This window comes from Symsagittifera roscoffensis, chromosome 3, assembly GCF_963678635.1.
Source record: "Symsagittifera roscoffensis chromosome 3, txSymRosc1.1, whole genome shotgun sequence".
Classification (NCBI taxonomy): domain Eukaryota; kingdom Metazoa; phylum Xenacoelomorpha; order Acoela; family Convolutidae; genus Symsagittifera; species Symsagittifera roscoffensis.
In genome coordinates, this window is record NC_087064.1 from 6,642,557 (window position 1) to 6,663,936 (window position 21,380).

Consider the following 21,380-nt stretch of genomic DNA (forward strand, 5'->3'; position numbering starts at 1 on the left):
AAATCGACGATGAAACCAAAACCGAATGCAGAATATGCGGGCTAGCCGAAGAGACGATGGAACACATAATGAAAGACTGCCCTGCCATGAAGAAACACTATCCAGAAAATTGGAACCTCCATACAATGACCACCAACCCGAGAAAAGCTCTAGAAATATGGCAACAATTCCCGGACAAATTAAGCCCCCCTCCCCCAATATTGGACAGAAACGACGACGACTAGACATCCATCACGCTCAAGAACACACACACGCAGCACCAGGCTCTGCAAAAACCGTCCAGAAACTAGCAGAGATATTAAGCGATAATTGATACGAATTATACTCCGACACAAAAAAACTTCTTAAGAACCAAAACAAGTTTTGCACTTTTGAGGAGTGCAACTATCTGTGTCAGGGGAGTAAAAAACTTAAAAATACATGCAACATAGACAACTCCATCAGTGCTTAAAATAGAGGAGGATAGATTTTAATTGACACTTCTCTGGTTGCTTTAAAATTGACTCGATTTCTGTATAAAATTTAGCGGATGTATTTGTTAAGCGTTGATATGGCCCTATCCAACCTGTGCACGGACCATCGCATGACTGATAGTCCCACTTTAATTGCTATCAGATCCGCATTCACCTTGGGTTTGTTACAGTTAATCAAGCATATGTTTGCTACAGATGCAACGTTTACGGTGGGTTTTAAATATAAATGCTAATGCGACAAGTGTTTTTGCATTATTGAATACTTCGCGATAGCTGCAAAGATATCATATGAAGACATTATCATAAGAAAATTTAGTTTCTAAAAGCTGCTGGCAAAAGAAATGAAAAAAATTTGAGAAAAATTAACATGCGTTTTTATTTGGACTCACATTTTAACAATTTTTCTGGTCATTTGAAACATGCTTTCTGCTCCAATATTGCCGCCGCCGTTGATCTTTGATCAATTTTTTTTTAAATTTTCAGATGGAGATGTAACTTGGACGTAGCAAAAAAAACGCTAGTTCGAAATTGTCGGGATTGATTGTGGGGAAGGTGGAATTTGTGCAGAAGGTGGCCAAAGTGATTTGGCAATGTCGGGCGGTCCTTAGGTGGATGGAGTTGGTTGATGCAGCACCTGATCCTGTGAAGAAAAATAATCGAAATTATTTTTAGGGAAATGTCGGAAGGATGGGTTGAAAGGAATTATGAGGAAGAGAAGTCGACGGACTGGACAATGTTTTGAGTTTTTTCGATCTGTTTTGTTTGTATATTTTATTGTTTTATCTTTAATCGGCTTTCATCGGCAAATTCCGCAACCTTGAGGTCAGTCGTGTACTAAGGTTCCCATTCCCTGTTTTAGCTTGCACTACACTCACTAGACTAGCGCTTCCGTCATATGTTTTTTCCACGATCCCAAGTGGCCATGATAAAGTCGGTATCATCATCAGTTATGCATACCAGGTCTCCTTTTATCAGGTTTTGTTTTTCTTCAGAGTTTAAATTTCCAGGTTTCAGAGCGGTTAAATGCTCAAAAGTCCATTTTTTTCAGAATTCTGCAATTAGTTTGTGCAAGTTATTGAAATTAGATTGTACTGGCAGTATTGTTTCATTTAGTGCTTCTAAGTACAATCAGTAGTATATGTACTTTCAATAAAAGTTCAAAAAAATGAAAGGCTCCGGGTGGATATTGTGTCATTGAACACTTACGGTCAAAATCTAATGAGAAAATTTTGAGAGATTTAAAACGGATTATGACAGCAGATGAGCTTGCGGATTGCTTGGCTAAAGTTTCGCAAAAATCTTCTGCAAACTTTAAACGTTGCTTCTATTTTTGATTGCTTCGGTCCGAAAACTTCGTTCAAAGTTGGCGTTTTTGAGTTAAACTTACTTCTAAGCTCGAAAAAAATTTCTGACTCTAATTGATGTGTAGTCGTGTCAGGGCAACCATGGTGAATGCGACCGTCAGTTTTTGGTTGCTTTATATTTATTTTCATCTCTTTTGAAGAGTACAGAGTTGACCATTGGAATGATTAGTTCTTCGGGAAACATTTCTTCTAAAATATTTTGATCCTTGGCGCTCGGCGAAGAACTTGAGGGGGTCAGGGGCCTCTCTCTCCAGCCAGGAGTCGGGGCGCGGGTCACTGGTGATGCTCTCACAAAGTTGGAGTACCGATTTCGAGTTCATGATGATGCGGATCTGGCAGCCATGGTAGTCGTTTGAGGCTACGTGTTTCAGGGCGTGGTTGATGGCTGTCAGTTCGGCTTGGAAACGGGAGATGGGTTTGGCAGCGGGGTAGCTCAGCACCGTAGCTTTTTTTTCTGGGTCTGTTGGCACTATCACTACTTCTGCTACTCTGTTCTTGCTGCTGTGCTGGGCTGAGCCTGGTGCTGCTGCTCGAGTAAACGCAAAAAGCGTACTGAAACAACTGCTGTGTTCAACATTTTTCTAAATAATTTGGAAGAGAACTATCTGATGCCTCTTTCGAGCCGAGAGCTCCCTTTTTTCTCACGTAAATGCAATACAAGTTAGAAATTTGCCTCAGTTTTCGGTACGATTCGCAGCCGTTATCTTTGAGACGGCATGTCCCATCTCTAAGTTTTCAAGATGCCTACAACAGATCAACTCCAAACTTTTACTTTTCTAAATTTCCCATAAATTATTCAATTTATTTACCAGCAATTTATAGTAAGTAAATCAATCATAATTCGGTCTTCATATAATACAAAAAGTTTAGAGCTATCGTGATGTATTCAACCATGTAAAAACACGTGTTGCATGTTTATATATAATTAAACCCCACCGTACACTACATCTGAAGCATACATATGCTTGATTAACTGTAATTTTCCGCAGACTTCGTAAATTTTTTCAAACAGCTAGATGAAAAGTGAAAGAATCCAGTGTGTGAGTGAAAGAGGTAACCCAGGTAAAAAAAATTTGTTCAACAAAACATTTTATGAAAGTATGAAAATTATTCATTTGTTCTAACAGATCCTGAGGTTTTCCAAAATCCATTTATACTAACAAATCCTGAGACTTTCCAGAATTGAAACATTTTAAAATTGTAGAAGACTTTTGCGAAACTTTATTCAAGCAATCCGCAAGCTCATCTGCTGTCGTAATCCATTTTAACTCTCTCAAAATTCTCTCATCGGATATTGACCGTAAGTATTCAATGACACAATATCCACCAGGAGCCTGTCAGCTTTTTGAAGTTTTCTTGGAACTACATATACTATTGATTGTCCTTAGCAGCACTAATTGGAACATTACAGCCAGTACGATTGAATTTCAATAACTTGCACAAACTTATTGCAAAATGCTGAAAGAAATGGACTTTTGAGCATTTAACCGTTTTACAACAAGGAAATTTAAACTCTGAAGAAAAACAAAAACTGGTAAAAGGAGATCTGGTATGCATAACTGATGATGACAAACAAAACTCAATACATTGTTCAGTCCTCCGATTCCTCTTCCACATGATTCCTCTCAGCCCATCCTTCCGACGTTTCTCTAAAATTAGTATCGACTATTTTTATTCACAGGATCAGGTGCTGCATGAACCAACTCCATCCACTGAGGACCGCTCGATATTGCCAAGTCACTTCCGCCACCTTCCCCGCAATCAATCCCGTCAATTTAAAACTCGCCTTCTCTTTGCTACATCCAAGTCAAGTCAAGTTAAGTCAAGTCAAGTTTTTTATGACCATTAGACAGTGCCTCTGGTGGTCATTTTAAATGTTCTTTCCTATCTCCGTTTGAATTCGTACATGTCAATTCCAGCCGCTTTCCAATGTTTGTCCAGTTTCCACTTGTATTCGTTGATGGTCTTGCTTTGCACTGTTTCTTGTGGCAGATTGTTCCATTCGAGAGGTGCTCTTATCGTGAAGAAATTTTTTCGCATTTCTAGATTTGCTTTGCGTACTACTACTGCGTTACCTCTAGTATCCCTATCGTTCCATCTCCAACTTTCATATCCATCTTAGAATTAAAAAAAATTGATCAAAGATTAACGAATTTTGGAGCAAAAAGCATGTTTCAATTGACAAGAAAAATTGTTCATATGTGAACTCAATTAAAAACGCATGTTAATTTTTCTCAAAACTTTTTCATTTCCTTTGCCCGCAGCTTTTAGAAACTAAATTATCATTCATTTGTGACATTCGACCAGAATGGTCAAAATGCAATTTCGCATTCGAATTTTTATTGAAGCATCTGACCGGGATGATTGATGGTTTTGATGAATCAGTGACGTTATTTGAACAAACAGACAAATTGGGAAGGGTTAGTTTTGACTGAAATGCGAAATTTTAAAATTTCGATTGGGACATGAACGACACGTAAACTTTTATTATTTTGCACACACTAAAACGTCGAAATCTGAACAACAGTAGTCTCAGTGACAACAACAACGAAAAAACAACAAAAGATTGAAATTGTGGTTAGAAATTCACATAAACCACTCCGAGTTGTAACTATTGTGCCGCTACAATCGCTACCGAGCAGTTCACATGCAACAGGAAGGGTGTTGGGACGACGTGTCCAGCCTTCCGGAAAGAAATAAGAGTGTTATTTCTCCGGAATCCGGAATCCGGAATCCGGAATCCGGAAGGTTCTCGAGATTGGAACTTGAACTGTTTTAAACAAACTTTTGGCTTCCCTGAATGTCCTGAGTTGAATTTATTTAATACGAAACTCGTTTTCAAATAATGAGAAGCTAGGAGTTGGGGAAAAGGGTTGATATATCTTCGATGGAGATGATGACTTTTACCTACTGAACAAAGAAGACTAGTAATATAATATATAAGTAGTAGCCCTAGTTTTAGGAGTGACCTCGTGGTCTGGGGATACTGAGATCCCGCCATGAGCTCACTATTTTAAAGTTAATTTGAGCATTCTGATCAAAACCGGAAACAATAACGTTTTTTGTCGACCCGATGTTAGAAAGACAACCAAAAGAACTGGCTTTGGCAGAGATGGCGAAAAGCATGCAGGGCTGTGTTTAGACGCTGGCCAGTCGTTTTAGAACCTAGCTTTATCTTCCGTCAATATGTACTTTCGGGCGAATGTTACAATTCTATTTTCATATGATACCGTCTTCATATGGTACTTTTGCAGCTATTGCGACGTATTCAATAAGCAAAAACACTTGTCGCATGTGCATATATGTCTAAAACCCCCCAAACACGCTGCATCTGTAGCATACATATGATTGATTAACTATAACAAACACAAGGTGAATGCGGATCTGATAGCAATTAAAGTGGGACCTTCAGTCTTGCGATGGTCCGTGCACAGGTTGGATAGGGCCATATCAACGCTAAATAATTTCATCCGCTAAATTTTATAGAGAAATTAAGTCGATTTTAAAGCAACCAGAGAAGTGTCAATTAAAACCTATCCTCCTCGCTTTTAAGTACTGATAGAATTATCTATGTTGCATGTATTTTTAAGTTTTTTGCACCCCTTGAGACAGAGGATTGCACTCCTGAAAAGTGCAAAACTTGTTTTGGTTCTTAAGAAGTTTATTGAGTTGGAGTGTAATTCGTATCGTTTATCGCGTAATTTCTCTGCTAGTTTCTGGACGGTTTTTGCAAAACCTTGTGCTGCGTGTGTTTGTGTGTGTTGAGCGTGATGGATATCTAGACGTCGTCGTTTCTGTCCATTATGGGGTGCCCAGGAATTGTTGCAATATTCCCAGGGCTTTTCTCGGGTTGGAGGTCATCGTATGGAGGTTTAAATCTTCTGGATAGTGGTTGCTCATGGCAGGGCAGTCTTCCATTATGTGTTACATCGTCTATTCCGCTAGCCCACATAATGTTTGGGTTGTCCTATTCGGCTAGCCCACATAATGTTTGGGTTGTCCATGTTAAATGTTTGGACACATGTATTCCTAGATCCTTTATCACATTCGAGCTTTCCACTGCTGTTTCTCAAAGAATGAATTCGTGTTGATTTCCTCTAAATTCGACTTTAAAACATTTGTCCAATGCCAGACTCATCTTGTTTTTGTCTACCCAGTTTTCAACGCTTTTTAAGTTCTGCTGGATGTCTTTTGTGTCTACATTCACTGCTAGTAATTTTAGGTCGTCTGCAAAGATATATGGGTCACTAAATTTCAATACTTCAGGAAGATCATTTATGAAGATACAGAAGAACAATGGATTAATCAACGATCCTTGTGGTACGCCACTTGTAATTTCTAAAGTTTCTGATGAGAAATAGTCAGCACGAACAAATTGTTTCCTGTTGCTGAGATAGTCTGCGATTATTTCAAGGAAACAGCCTCCAACTCCAATTTTGTTCATTTTCTTTAGTAGTTCGTAATGCGGGACTTTGTCGAATGCCTTAGAGAAGTCGGTATAGAATGCGATCACATGGTTTTCAGCGTTTTTGTCAATTGCTTCGTAGATTTCTTTCAAGAAGGGTAACATGTTTGTAACAACTGAACGTTTTTTAACAAAACCGTGCTTACTTCTTGTGAGAAATTTGATGAACTGGTCATACAACGCTGGATACATGCATTTTTCCAGGAGTTTACTCATGATATTTAGGAGTGACACCGGCCCGTAGTTTTCCATTAGTCGTTTGTCACCTATCTTGTAAATAGGCGACACAGCCGCAACTTTCCATTTATCTGGTATTTTCCTTACCCTCTTGATGTTTTCAAAAACGCATTGCAAAATTGCGGTCAGTTCTCTGGCCGTTCGCTGGAAAAAAATTGGTGGGAGTCCATCTGAGCCCCGCGATTTTGTTATGTCTAGCTCTGTTATAATTTGGTTTAAATATGTTTTTGAGATACTGAATTTACTCAATATTGTGTTTTCGCACTTCATGTCACTGAGGTTGCAGCTCGATTTGAGCGAAAAGACAGAGTGAAAATATTCATTCAAAAAGTTCACTTTTTCTTTGGCTTTGGAAACAGCTATTTCGTCATTGATCATAGTCTTTGGGAGAGTTTCTGATTTTTTCAGACTCTTAAAGTGTTTGAAAATTAAATGTGTGTTACGAGTGGACATCAAATTTTCCTGATAGTTTACTCTATCTTCCTCTTCTGCTTCTTCCATCATTTTATCTAGAGATAGAATGAGATTTCTGCTGTAGCTTGTAGGTTTCAATTTGTATATTCTAGCTTGTGTTCGCAGTTTGTTCATGATGTTTGAGGTAATTGGCGTAATCCATGGCGGAAGTGATTGGCGACGTCTCGTTCTTCTAGGCACATGTTGGTTTACCAAATTTTCCAAATAGTCATAAAGTTCCTCGCACATTCTATTGATGTTTGTGTGACATACTGGTGAGAAAGGCTCACTTAGTGTTGATTTCTTGATTTCGTTATAGTCCACGCTACCGAAGCTTCGAAAGTTTTCAATAGCGACTTTTACCTCATGGTGAGGACATTCAATTAGAATGCTGATTGCTTTGTGGTCGGAGCAATTGTAAATTTTTGAGAAATTTTCGTCAGGAGTCGCATGAATGTGACAATTTTTGAATAATGTAATGTCTAGGGTGTTTTTGCCACAAGTTGGAAAATCTATTGCCTGCTCGAACTGATGTTGCTCGATTAGTTCAATTATTGAGTTTTCTTCATTTTCCGTGCTACTATAGTCAATCCAGTTTGCATTTGGAAAATTTGGCAAATAAGTGTTAAAGTTGATTGATTTGATTTCTCGATTTAATTTAAAATTTGTGCGAAATCGCCTAGACAATAGCGATATTTGCTGCTCGAAGGTGGATTGTAAAAACAGCAGACAATAATTCGCTTATCGTTTATTTGTATGCTACAAGTTAAACAACATTCATGGTGCTTATTTGGCAATACAATAGATGAAAATGTTTGTTACACTGAAATTAATTAGTACTCCACTGTGCAAATTATGATCTTTGGCTATTTGTCGTTCTGATCTATAAATATTGTATTCATTTAGCATTAGTTCAGATGATGCAATGTTTTCGTTTAACCGAGTCTCGCAGAGACATATTATGTCATAGTTTGATGTTGCTATATCATTTGCAAACTTCATTCGTCGTTCGAGATTTATGAGACTTCTTACATTCATTTGCAGGATGTTGAGAAAGCCTAGTCAAGCATCATCTGCTTGTTCTGCTTCTATCATAACTTTTTTTTTCCCATCATTGAACAGCTCGAAATTCGTGATTTTGATTTTCTCCTTTGGAACTCCTTCGTCTAGAAGTTCTCTTCGTCTTTTAAAGCATAGGTTTTCCTTCCTCGCATCTTCTTTCGATAATGCTGGCAGAAGGTAAATTTCCTCATCTCGCAGCTCATCTCTTTTTTCGAAGCTCTTTGCCAGCACCAATCGTGCTTCATTTTCCGTTGACAGAGTTATTAATAAAGTTCTTGACTTGATGCGCTCTTTGCTGAATTTCTCTAGCCTTTATATTTCTTCAATTTGCTTTTTAACTCCTAACTTGCTTAGTACCTCATGTACTTTTTCGGTTGTGGGGACAAAATTTTCGACTTTTGATTTCTCGGGATCTTCTCTGATCCCCTGTATACGGAAGCTTTTATTGATATTATGATGTATTTCTTGTTTTACTTCTTTTCCAGCTCCTGGCTGAGCTTTCATATCTCAAACAGGTTTCACACTGAGTACATCTGCATAGCTTTTTTTCAGTTTTTCGCATGTGGTTTTTGTAGCGTTTTCGACTTTTTCATCAATCAATGCCTTCAGCCTTTTTTCCATATTTTCAAGACGTGCTTGTTTTCGCTCACTCTCTTTTTCAGTTTTCTCGTTCATTTGCATCATGGTCCTACACTTTGTGAAGTTATCTCTTTCTTTATTAGTTACACATGTGTCGCATAGAGGCATTGCGTTTAAACCCATGTCTTTTATGCCATTGATGGCGGTGTTAGTAAGACCAGTGCAGGTGCTCTCAAGATGCATTTGAGCATTGCAAGATACACAACTGAAACATCCGTCCCTGGCATTTATGGGTTTTTTGCACGTTTTGCAATTTTTAGTCATATTGGTGGATTTTAGAAGGATATCACTCCTCTCCGTGTGTCATCCACGGTAATGAACAAGGTATCGCAGTTTGAACTTTGAAAGGAACGCCTGTCAAATAGATAGATAGATAGATACTTAAATTAGTTATAGAATGACATCTATAAATCGTAATAGGACATAACAAATTAAACTATATATCATGAAGTCTGCGCAGCAGGCGATAAGGAAATATTTTCATTTGCCTCTCCATCTTACAGCGAGCAATAGGTGGATCACGACAGCGCAGGTTGTTTGCTGAGTAGGTAGAACGTGTCGGAACTAAATCAAAGAACAGATGATCAGAACCTGTTTGGAGGATTGCATCGTAGAGTTTTTGGTCAGCTCTTCTAATAGTTGCAGATATTGGTTCATAAGTATCAGTAACGCCGAGCCTTATTGCACGTCTTTGAAACAAATTTATCTTCTCTAGATCTTTAACATTTGAACCACCCCAAACATTAATGCCATAGTAAAGCTTTGGGAGAAAAAAAGCACGATACAAAATAGCAAGTTCGTCCTTCGAATAACCGATTTTACCAAGGCGCCAGATTGAAAAAAGTATAGAATTCGATTGTTTAACAGCTTTGTCGATATGCTTAGAAAAACCAAATTTGCAGTCAATCGTAAACCCCAGCACTTTGAGGTCATCAACAACCTCAATGCCCTCAACCATATGTATGGCATTACTGCCACTAGGTTGAAAATGATACGCATTTCCTTGGAAGATTTTTGAACATTGAGAAACAAGTTTCTTGCGTCAAATTGGTGACAGAGCGAACTAATAACTTCCCGAGCATTGTGAGCGCTATTGAGCCAGCTACAAGAGGATTGTTATCGTCATCATAAGTTGATAACGTGGTGGAAATATCTGAAACATCAATATCATGGGTAGAGCAATTGTAAAGAGGCGGACCAAGGACAGTGCCCTGAGGGACACCCTGATTAGTATACAAAACAGTTGAATCCAAGCCATTGAGAGAAGTATAAAGGGCTCTATTTTGCAAGAAGTTAATGATTACGTTGACAACCGCAGGATCGACTACTGGGACAATACTCATTACTCCTTCTATAACACTCTTGTGGGAAATAGTATCAAAAGCTTTTGACATATCTAGAGAAAAGAAGCAAACATAATCATAGTTTTCACAAAAATTCTAGAGATGATGTTGCAGCCTAATGAACATACAGGAAGTAGAAGAATGTTTACGAAAACCTGTGTAAGCCATCTGTTATAAGGGTCTTGCAGATAGTTCTGGTAAATTAACCTTTCAAACACTCTGGACATAACAGAAGTAACAGAGACAGGCCTCAAATCCTTCGGCTACTTTGGAGACGAAACTTTTGGCAAGGAAGATATTTTTGCAAGCTTCCAAAACTCCGGGAAAATACCTTGTTTCAAGCACAAGTTGAACATATGACAATAGATTTCGGCCAAATTGTGAGCATTGTCCTTAAAGATCCAAAACGGCAGAGCGTCTGGGCCAGTAGCGGTGCGCCTAATGCGTTTCATGGCATTAAATATTTGCGAGAGCGAAAACTTCATTTGTCATTTGTAGCCTTTTTTAGTCTCCAAATTGTCATTTGTAGTCTCCAAATAAGTAGGCTTGAATGGGCCTCTAGAAGCAGTGGAGATGCCATTATAGTACTGGTTAAGCTGCTCAGTTGCTTACAGGTGCGATCTGGGGCTATTTTATTCTTATTCAAAAAAGTATTCACACGCTGCCACCAGTTTCGACCACTGGAATCAGAAAAGGCACGTTTAGTAATTAACATACGAACTTGAAGGCCGACAGCATTCGCTTCCGCAAGTTTACCTCGACGTGTATGTCGGTGCTTCTTCCTTAAAAGATATTTGATAAACGGAGTCATGAAAGGTGGATCCTTAGAGCTAAGAAATACACGTTTCAATGGACAGGCGACCTTATATAGAGTCAGAAGCTCGTTAGAAAGTTCCCGTAACAACACATTTGGATCGTTGTAGTTAAGAAAATAACTTAAATCATGGGTATCCAGCAAATAGTTCAAATGATTTTTGTTGGCAAATGTATGGTCACGAAAGTAAATAACCCTCTTTTCAGATTGTTCAACACCATGATAAGCAACCAAACCCTTATGGTCCGTTCTCAGAGTAGACGTAAATCGTTCAATACCATTGAAATAAATTTCATCCGATTATAATATTTTGTCAAGTCTATTATTTCCGCGTGTGGGTTCCGTACAAACATCGTAAAGACCGCAATCTAATACGAGGTCATCAGTATCCAAGTTATTGAAATCCCCACAGAGTACAATAAGTGACGATGGGTTCTCTGGTCCCTGAAGACATTTATGGAATGTGAGATTTGCATTTCTAGCTGACGGCCATACGTAGCATCAGGTGGGAATTAAACCGAACAGACCAACAAATATTTATTTCCTACGCTAACTGACAGCCACAGAATTTCATACTGATCAGAAAGATGACAAGTCCACCGATCACTGAATACAGACACCGCCGCCTGTGGTTTTGTTAGAGTTCACCGAACTGCGGTCTTTCCTAAATATATTATACCCAGGAATAGCAATAAACGAATTATCAATGTTCGTGGTTAACCAAGACTCAGTTATACAGATAATATCAAATCCGTGATAACTGGCATCACCCTGTAGTTCATAAATGGCATTATGTTTTTTCAATGAACGGCAATTCAGCAAACAGAGAGTAATTTTGCGGTTGGCTAGTCAAAACACATGTTCTTTGCCAACAAGATACAATTTTAAATCTCGAACTCTCAGTCTATCCTTTGAGATACCGGTTTCGACAAGTTTATAACGTTCAGAGAGAATACGCGACTCCAATTTCTTTTCGTCAACAAAAAGCTCTCTGGATAAGTAGATGCGATCAGAATAATCAAGATATACGATTTAGCCAGCAACTTACGAACCAGCCATGGATTCTTAAGCCTCACCAGCAAGGTTCTCGGCCTGTTAGCATCAGATCGATATTTTCCCAGCCGAAAGGAATCAGTAATAGGCTCATTGACAGGCTCTCCCAAATACTCCATAACTTTTCTGACTGCTTGAATGTCTGAATCCATTCTGTCATGCAATTTCTGGTTGGAAGGTTCAGGCACGCCATTTATTCTTATTCCCACTTTACTTGGATCATCAGGTGTAACGGGCGTTGCTGTGTGGCCATTTACAGTTGTCTTAGTATCAGTCAGGGATTTCAATACAATATCAATATATTGAGCTCAATATCAATATTTTCCATTCAATATCAATATCAATATCAAATAGGATGAAATTTCAATATCAATATCAATATCAATATCTAAAAGCTCAATATCTCAATATTATCACTATTTTAAGATACCAGAGACCAAATTCAATATTGAATTTTGAAATATATAATTAAATTTGTTTAGTTTTTTTTGCAATGTAATTGTTTTTTGTTTAATTTGTTTAATTTTCATGCTTGAGTGAGTTGAGTTGACTGTTTGACTGTTTGACTTAGTGAGTCCATTGAGTTATCTTGAATTTTTTTTGGTTTTTTTACAGAAATGCCTGATGATGTTGTTGAATTTCTTTCAGCAGTTCATGAAAAATTTTAGACCCGCAAGTGCTGACGCGGAGCGGCTGTTTTCGTTTTGCCGTCTTTCCAAGACATATTTACAAAACAGGCTTAGCGTGGAACGGCCTTGTCGCAATGTGTTTTTAAATAAGAATAAGGCCTTCTTTGATTTATAATCAGTGTTCATGTAATACCTCTTTGAAAGAGGCTCTTTCACATTTCAGAAACTTTTTATCACCATTTGTTTTATGTGTATGTGTTAAAACGTCACGTTTCAAGCAATGATACAAAATCCGTTTTTCTCAATATCTACAAAAAATTCAATATTAATATCAATATCTAGCCTTCAATATCTCAATATTAAAAATTCAATATTGACATCGTCTCAATATTCAATATCTGATCATTCAATATATTGCAATCCTTGGTATCAGTGGATACAATAGCTGCTTTAAGATTGATGACTTCAGTTTTGATAGATTCTAGAGAAGTTTCGATAGACTTATCTCGAATGGACGTCTTCATTGCTGTCTTGACATCGTCAAGGCAGTTCGCACAGGACCACATAATCCCATGAACCGATGATAGATGGTCGTAAATCTGCTGCGGGATGTCCGTACACGCCCGATGCCACCACTCGCCACATCTGTCAAATTTGCACTCCTTCGTCTTGCTTCTTCACGGCTGCGTTGCAGGATGTACACGGTGAATTTTGAGCAATCTTCAAGCGTCCACGTGTCCCCGTCATCATAGTATATGAAACTATTTATTAAGTTTATCACAACAATTAGGCTAAATGGTTCAGATAACTGCTGTTCTTCTAGTTTCTTCGCCGTGTCAATGTTGTCATCTATTCCGCAATCGGATGTCAAAAGGCGCACAAAGCATATAATGCCGCCTTCATCGTTCTTCGAGCATACTGCTCTAGCTAGTTTCTCGCTTGCGGACGCTTTGTGTTGTTTCTTAGCTGTTTGGATGGTGAATTCGCGCAATTTGGAGAATATTTCTAACTGGCTGTTCATTAGTTGAGCCAATGACTTCCTACTGCCACTCACACCTCTGTCATGTTGACCCAGACAACGGCTTGGGAGCGTGAACAACCTGATCCGTAAATCATTATTACTTGGATTGTTATCGATATCGTTGCGTATTTTGCTGTGATTATCGGAATTGTCTTCGGCTTAACTTCGGGATGGATGCACTTGAGGATATAAGCTCATTGGAAAACGGCTTCTCTAACATCTCTTGTGCACCAGACAAATGAGATCCTGTATCTTGTGACATTCGACCAGAATGGCCAAAATGCAATTTGTGCAGAATTCGGAATTTTAGCAGTAAGCCTTCCGGATTGGTGGTTTTTAAGAACTAAGAGCGTTATTGGAACGTTTGGCCAGACGGTGAGGGCTGGAATATTCTAGTATTTTAAAATTTCAAAAATTCGAATGATGACGTCACATTTCTGAGAAATGCTGAAACGGCCATTTTGACAAAAAACGAGAGAGAAGACACAACAACATTAGTTGCGCTGACGATAACAACGACAATCGTGATTGAAAAACAGCAGCAGATTGCAGAGAACGTTCCGAGTTGCAACTATTGTGCTGCTACAATAGTTGCAAGGCCGTTGCGAACAACGGTGAAGGGTAAGAAACCAGCCTTCCGGATTGGGAAGAAATCGAGATCAACGGGCTTGATTCACCGGATTCAAGAATCCGGAAGGGTCTCGGGACGGAAAACTTTTATTGACTCGTGTGAACTTTTAGCATCCTGTCATGTCCTGACTTGAATTTAATTGATATTTGGATTAGTTTTGACAAGGATGAGGTGCTAAGAGTTGGGGGTAAAGGGTTGATCCATCTTCGATGGAGATGATGATTTTTATCTACTGAACAAAAACAATAGTAATATAATAAGTAGTAGCCCTGTTTTTAGGAGTGACCTCGTGGTCTGGGGATACTGAGACCCAGCCATGAGCTCACTATTTTTGCATGTAATTCAGTTAATTTGAGCGTTCTGGTCGAAGCCGGAGAAAAGTAACGTTTTTGTCGACCCGATGTTAGAAAAGACCACCGAAAAGTACTGGCTTGGTAGAGACGGTGACAAACATGCAAAGCTCTGTTTAGACGCTAGCCAGTCGTCTTAAGACTTAGTTTTGTTATCCGTCGATATGTATCTTCCGGGCGAATGTTACATGTATGTTTTTATGGCGCTCCTGGGTGTTATTCTTTTATAACATCATGACCGGCGGAACCGTTAACGAGCACTCCGCGCCGAGCGGATCCTCACATTAACGCCCTTATTAGGCCTAAACCGCCGGGGCGGAAGGGTAGTTCGGAACGCGGAGGCCTTCCGGATTGCCGTGAATAGTTTTTTTACCTAGTTAAGACCGAAAATTCACGAACCAGGAAGGGTGGGGGGATCGGCCGTCTCCTCGTCCCCTGAGTGGTTGGTGACCAAAAACACTTAAAGATATAAGTAAAACCAAACAAAAAATAGTATAGTACCCAAGAAAAACAAAAAACAAAAAAAATAACCGAAAAAACCAAAAACAGTAAAAAAGTAAAAAATCAGTAGAAATCATCCCCCCAGACAAGATGTGATTCAACCCCCCCGTTTGTTGTTGATAGATATATTGTTGTTACAGGCATTTATATCAGTCAGGATCGTTACGATCAATTTTGTGGCCCGTTTGTGAGGCTTGTACTGTAGGGTTATTTGAGCATTTAAGCACGTTAATGATAAATTGCGCTCAATCCGGAAGGGTCAGCTGATTTGCGCTCAATTCGGAAGGGTCCTGGGTGAAGACCGATCCGGCAAGCAGTACAAGGAGCAACAAGAAGGGGCTCAACGACAACAACAATCGACTGTTGGGTATCGTTAACAAGTTTTGTATCCCTTTTGGTACAAAAAGTAAGATAGTAATCTGTGGGGGGCTCGACAGTGCTGCACTGTAGTGACCCTTCACCGAACTGCGAATATCCGAGTTAAGCACCTTAATTCGGATAATAAACAAACCCGGAGGGGTATAGTATTACTAATATTATTACTTATATAGCCTATATTAATAGTCTTATATCGTTTTTCAGTGAAAAACAACGAAAACAGACCGGTTTTTAGGGTCAAAATAGCGATATTTTGATCCCCCCACAAGTCGCGATTTTTAAGATATCGATAATTTTTGAAACGGAAAAAAGCGCTAAGTTAGTGTGTTACATCGTAACTGCACTACTTTAATAAGTAGAACCGGTTAACTTTAGTTCGGAAGTGGTTGGAACTAGTTTGGTACCAAAAACCAAATTTTCCCATTTTTTGATAGTAAGAAACACTATAAAATCAGAAAATTTTTTGAAATCTTTGAGTTAGGACAGTAAAAATAGTTGTTCGGACAACGTCCACTAGTGAATCTACGAGTTTGAAAACCCGCTACCCGAAAGCCTTCCGGGTTGCAGAGAAATCGAATATAACGTGTTTGATTTGGTGGATTCATCAATCCGGAGGAGTCCAGGTAGCATAGTTTTTCGCAAATTTTTTCTACAAAAGCGTTTTAGATCGGGTCTTTTGCATTGAACTAGAAGAGTATAGGCCTTCGGAGCTCAGATCAATAATTTTTAGGTCGAAAGGACCAGATTTGCGGAAAAAGTTAGGCGGAACCTATAAGAGAGAAAATTTTTGAGTTTGGAAAAAAGACGTTTTGGTTAATAACTTTGAAACTACAGAGCATATCGAGTTGATCTTGGTACCAATAGATCAGAGATTAGCTGAGCTTACTGACAGGATCGGGAAATTTCCCGGAAAAACGAGCGAGAAAATTTTTTGAGATTGTTTTTAGCAAATTACACAAATCCGGAGGGGTACACCCTTCACGTTTTATAAATTTTTCTGAAAAACCCTTATACCCCTACCAAAAAATGATAGCGATTGAACTAAGTAACTTAGGACAGTTCTAGACAAAAAGGGAGGGCTGAAGGCACAAGACAACCATAATAGAGTCGAAATTAGGCAAGTGATAAGACCCTTCACCGTTAGTGTGAATTGTCAAATAAGTGCCTTAACTTCAATCCGGAGGGGTCTAAGAAAGGACCCTATACCCTTCCCAGTTAATTCAAACAGCATAAAAGCAACGCAGAACGTATCCGGAGGGGTATAAGCTGAAATTAAGAAAACTACGAAAAGCTACTTTGACAGAGCTAAGGGCTCCGAATCCGGAGGGGTCTACTTTCCACAAAACCGGAGGGGTCCGAATCCGGAGGGGTCTTATAGTTGCTAATTCGTAGGGGTCCAAATCCGGAGGGGTCTACTATTAACTAACTCGGAGGGGTCCCAATCCGGAGGGGTCTATATTCTGACAGTCCGGAAGGGTCCTATTTGTGCCAATCCGGAGGGGTATTATTTTATTAAGGACTTAGGTAAACGAAAGAAAGACTAAAAAGCGAGAGGTATTAGGTTATTAATACACAGGCTAGGTATCAGTGACTGCACTGGTAACTTGCCTTTCAAAAAGAACCAGACTAATACAAAACAGGTCCGGATATTCGCGACACTAAGTCTAAATTAAAAAGAGCGTGACTCATTGGTGTGGATTGAAACATAATACGTTTTTGGGAAAAGTGACTGCCCTGAGGATTTTAGTAGGTCTAGCTCGGGCAGTCCGAAGGCAGATAAGTAACACAGTACTCGGTGGGTACAATAGACGCCCACTTGAGAAAATTACTGCCTTCAAAGTTTTGTCTGTTTGGTGCAGCACCAAGCAGGGAAAGCTTTTTCTTTAAAAGACAGGTTCGACTATTGTACTGCGACCGACTAAGAGTACAAGACACATAGGTTTTTTTATATATACATTCATATTGTGTCAATATATATTTTTGTTTTTGATTTTAAATCAACGTAAACTGTGCTTGATTGGGTAGTGAATACACTATCTTTTAAATTGACTGATAACATCATATTGTGCTAGTTTCCAGATCTTTGGACCGATAATCGGTTAGTGTGAATAAATTTTATACAAACTGTACTCTGACAACATGCAGGGATTCGTGGTCACTATTTAATAGAATCTGGTGAAATTTATTGTGTTGTGTCATTATTATTGTTAATAAAACTATAAGGTCTCTAGCAATTGAGTCAAGAGTAGGCATAGGAAAGTGACAAATAGAGAATGAGTTTAGACAAGTCAAGGGTACCAAAACGAGGTAATAGCTCTAGGAAATTCATACCTGAAAAGCAAAGAAACACGATGACCGATCCTTTTGTGGATTGGATCAAGCGATCCCGGTCTGACAAAAGGGGGACGGTTTCAGGCAGAATGGTTGAAACGAGAAGTCAAAAGACCTCAGAAGAGCGAAGAGAACTGTTAGAAGTGGAGGTCAATACGGACCATACCATGAATGACAACCAGGAAGTAAATGAACTGGAAGGGAGAGGCAGAAGGCTGGCGAGTGAATCTACCCCGGTAGAACAAGGCCATGATTTTGCCACTTCCACCGGGACATTGGATCGAGAAGAGATGTCGGAACTGTCCGACATCTCAACTGAGGTAGCGGCAACGAGAAGATCTCCGACAGACAACACTATGATGGCAAGCGGAACTGGGAAACAAACGACATCATCATCGTTCTCAGAAAGAATGAAGAACACCTTCGGAAACATCTTTCCATTCAGCATGGGAGGAGGAGCAGGAAACGATGGTGAGTCTCAGGAGGAAGAAGATGAAGAGGAGCAAGGGGACTCTGGATCTCAAGTGAGCCTCAATAGTTCGATCCAGGAGAGTGAGGCACACGTCGGAAGAGAGACTGGAACCATGGACAAATTTGGTGTAGTGACAACGATAAGCAAAGAGGCAAACACACCAGGCCAGTCAAAAGACTTCGCAATTAGAGCAAGTTCGGAGCCACAACCTGGTGAGAATAAAACCAGAGGGCTCGGCAACGCGTTAATTGATCCTGAAATAAATAAAGAAAAGACGTTGAAGCAGAGAGTCAAGGCCCGGATCTCGACAAGCACGAAGTTACCTGGGACCAACAGGGTTACACCACCACTAGTAACGCCACTCGTGGATAACGGGGCAGCACTAGAGGAAGCCTTAAACAACATAGTGGACAGTTTAGGAGAACAAAACGAGCAAATGTCAATAAGGATGAGTGAACTAGAAAGAGCAGTTCACATTGAGAGGGAAAGGCTGCGGGAAGAAATAAACCGCAACAGACAAGAAGTTGACAGGAGCGAAAAACGCTTGAAAGAGAGAACGGATGAACACATGACGAGGAACTTGTCGCGAATGACAAGAGAGGCGGAACAGAGGGAGTTACGCTTAAGAGCCGACATGGAGAAGTTAAGAATTCAGCAAGAGCAGTCTCTTGGGACTCTTGACACAAAGATAGATGCGATGATGGAGAGGCGAACTCAGGCTATCATGGACAGGTTGGACGGGCTACTAAGCAGCAAGAGTGGACCAAAAGAAGGAGAACCGAATTTGGGAGGTCCCAGCAGGGAACCGAAGGTGAACTTCAATGAACATCAAAAGAGGAAGACGTATGGATCCACTAGAGGCAGGGGCAGTTCATCAGGCTATGCCACAAGGGATAATGGAGCATGGGGCCCGAACAATAGAGCAAGTTCAACGGGAACAGACAAACCTCTAACGAACGACCAACGCAAGGCACACATGCGACTGGGAGAAGTGATTCCGGCAACAGGGGGCATGCAAGCCCGAGGAGGAGTCATGTGGGCCAAGCGGGAAGTGCTCACGGTGATTCGGATTGCAGGGATGCACCGCACACAGAGCCTTCGACGAGGTGTGAGGACACTCAAACGGGACACTCAAGGGATGCTACTGCAATGGCCACGGCATTTGAACCCCTGAACAGGTCTCTGGAGACATTCCTGACGAGGTTATCTAAAACCAATGAACGCAGTGAGAAGTCCAGGAGAGTCTTTAAGAAGCCAAGATGCTACAAAGACGAATCTGATGGCTGTATTGATACCTGGATAGAGGTAATGAAGCTGCATTTCGAGGAAGAGGACTTGTCTGAGAGACAGGAATGCAGCGCGCTCACCAGCAACTTAGAGGGGACAGCCCTGAACTGTGTCATGGCCAAAAAACAGTATCAACGTGACACTGCAGAGAAAATCTTCGAAATCTTGTTAAACCGTTTCGGATCAGGGGTGCAGGGGCACCAGGCGATGATGCGCTTCGAGAAACGGAGGCAACGGGAGGATGAAACCATATACAAGTTTCTCGATGATTTGGAAATGCTGAGAAGACACAGCCAACCGGATGAGTCAAACCGAAGGATGAACCTGGCCGTAGCCTCAAAATTCATCGATGGTGTGAAAAATGATGAACTTCGTACGATGCTAGCAACGCATTACACACCACTATCAACTAATGCGCCAACACCGGAGGAGTTGAGGCTCAAATCAAAAGAGTATCTATTGTTGAAACCTCCTTCGAGATCTGGATATTGCAAGAACAATTATGGCAATTTTAACAACGGACCAGCAAACCAAGGGAACAATTGGTACAAACCGAGGGATGATATGGACAAGAGACGCTCTTGTGCTAATTGTAGTTCGACAGACCATCATGTGTCAGCATGCCCAGCTTACAAACAAGGCATGAAAGCAATAGGCTTTAGCCTCGAGGACGAAGATGCGTCAGAGTTGGACCATGAGGATTTCATGAGAGGAGTAATTGCGAAATTCGGCCCGAGGTGCTTCTTTTGCAACTTGGAAGGTCATTTTAAATCAGATTGTCCGCAATTCTGGGATGCAGTGGCAGACATCAAGCATCCAAGACATGAAGAAGCTTTGTCAGGAGTGAAAGCCAGCAAGGCTCGACTTTTGAGCGAAGTGGAGGCACGCAGAAAGGATAAACCTCAAGAGCTGGCGGCAAAGAAAATGCAAGCGGTAACAGGGGAGACACATGAGCCGGAACCAGCAACTGCGGCTGAGGACTTCAAGATCGATTATAAGGCAGCCGCAAGGGATGCGCTAAATAGAGTACAACAGGAATTGGTCACGAAAGAGATCGAACAAAAAGTGAAACTTGAACTGGAAAATGAAAAGCTTCAGGAGCAATTGAATACCTTCGTAGCAACGGAGGTCGAAGAGACGAAAACACCAAGCAGTTTAGATATGAAACTTAAAGTGATCTCCGGTAAGAGGTTCGGCATGGCGCCGCAAGGAAAGAGGATACAGTCGATAGTCTCAGTGGCTGGACACCAGGTAATAAGAAATCTGAGTGAACCATCAGAGTTCACTTTAATGCATTTGGACACATATGCAGATTATCTGAGGCAGGTGGAGCCACGCACTGAGTCGAGAGCTGTGCGAGCACTACTAACGACGGGTGGCCCTCGCATGAAGAAACTTCATGGACGCTACCTAGAAGTCTACGGGCCGTATCAAGTGATGCTGAACGTGGATGGAATTAGTATCTACACCAGGACTTACATAACAACAGATGATGACCAGATGGGGCAGATCTATTTGGGTGAAGAGGAACTCAAAGTCCGCAGAATAGGCCATGACGCCATGATGGAACAAGACGCGGTACACATTGGATATGAAGCAGATGTGACAGCACACCTGCTCGACACCAACGGAACAAAAATCGGAGTCACAGGGCTTCTGGACACAGGAGCGGTGGTGAGTGTGATGCCGATAAAAACTTGGGAAAGAATGGGCTTCACACGGGAAGATCTAATTCCTACGAACCTCCGACTGGCCGCCGCAAATCGAGGAGCCATCTACGTAGCCGGAAGAACACCGATAACGGTCCTTCACATGGGAGGACGAGACCTTTGGATGAGCTTCCTGGTGGTAGAGAATCTGGACGACGCCGACCAATT

General features: G+C 40.6%; 1 protein-coding gene across 2 annotated transcripts in view; it reads left to right on the forward strand.

Moving 5' to 3' along the window:
- LOC134842433 (very-long-chain (3R)-3-hydroxyacyl-CoA dehydratase hpo-8-like) overlaps window positions 1-21,380 on the forward strand; it is a 491,300-nt gene that overhangs the window by 183,334 nt on the left and 286,586 nt on the right. The gene's annotated exons all lie outside the window — the stretch shown is intronic.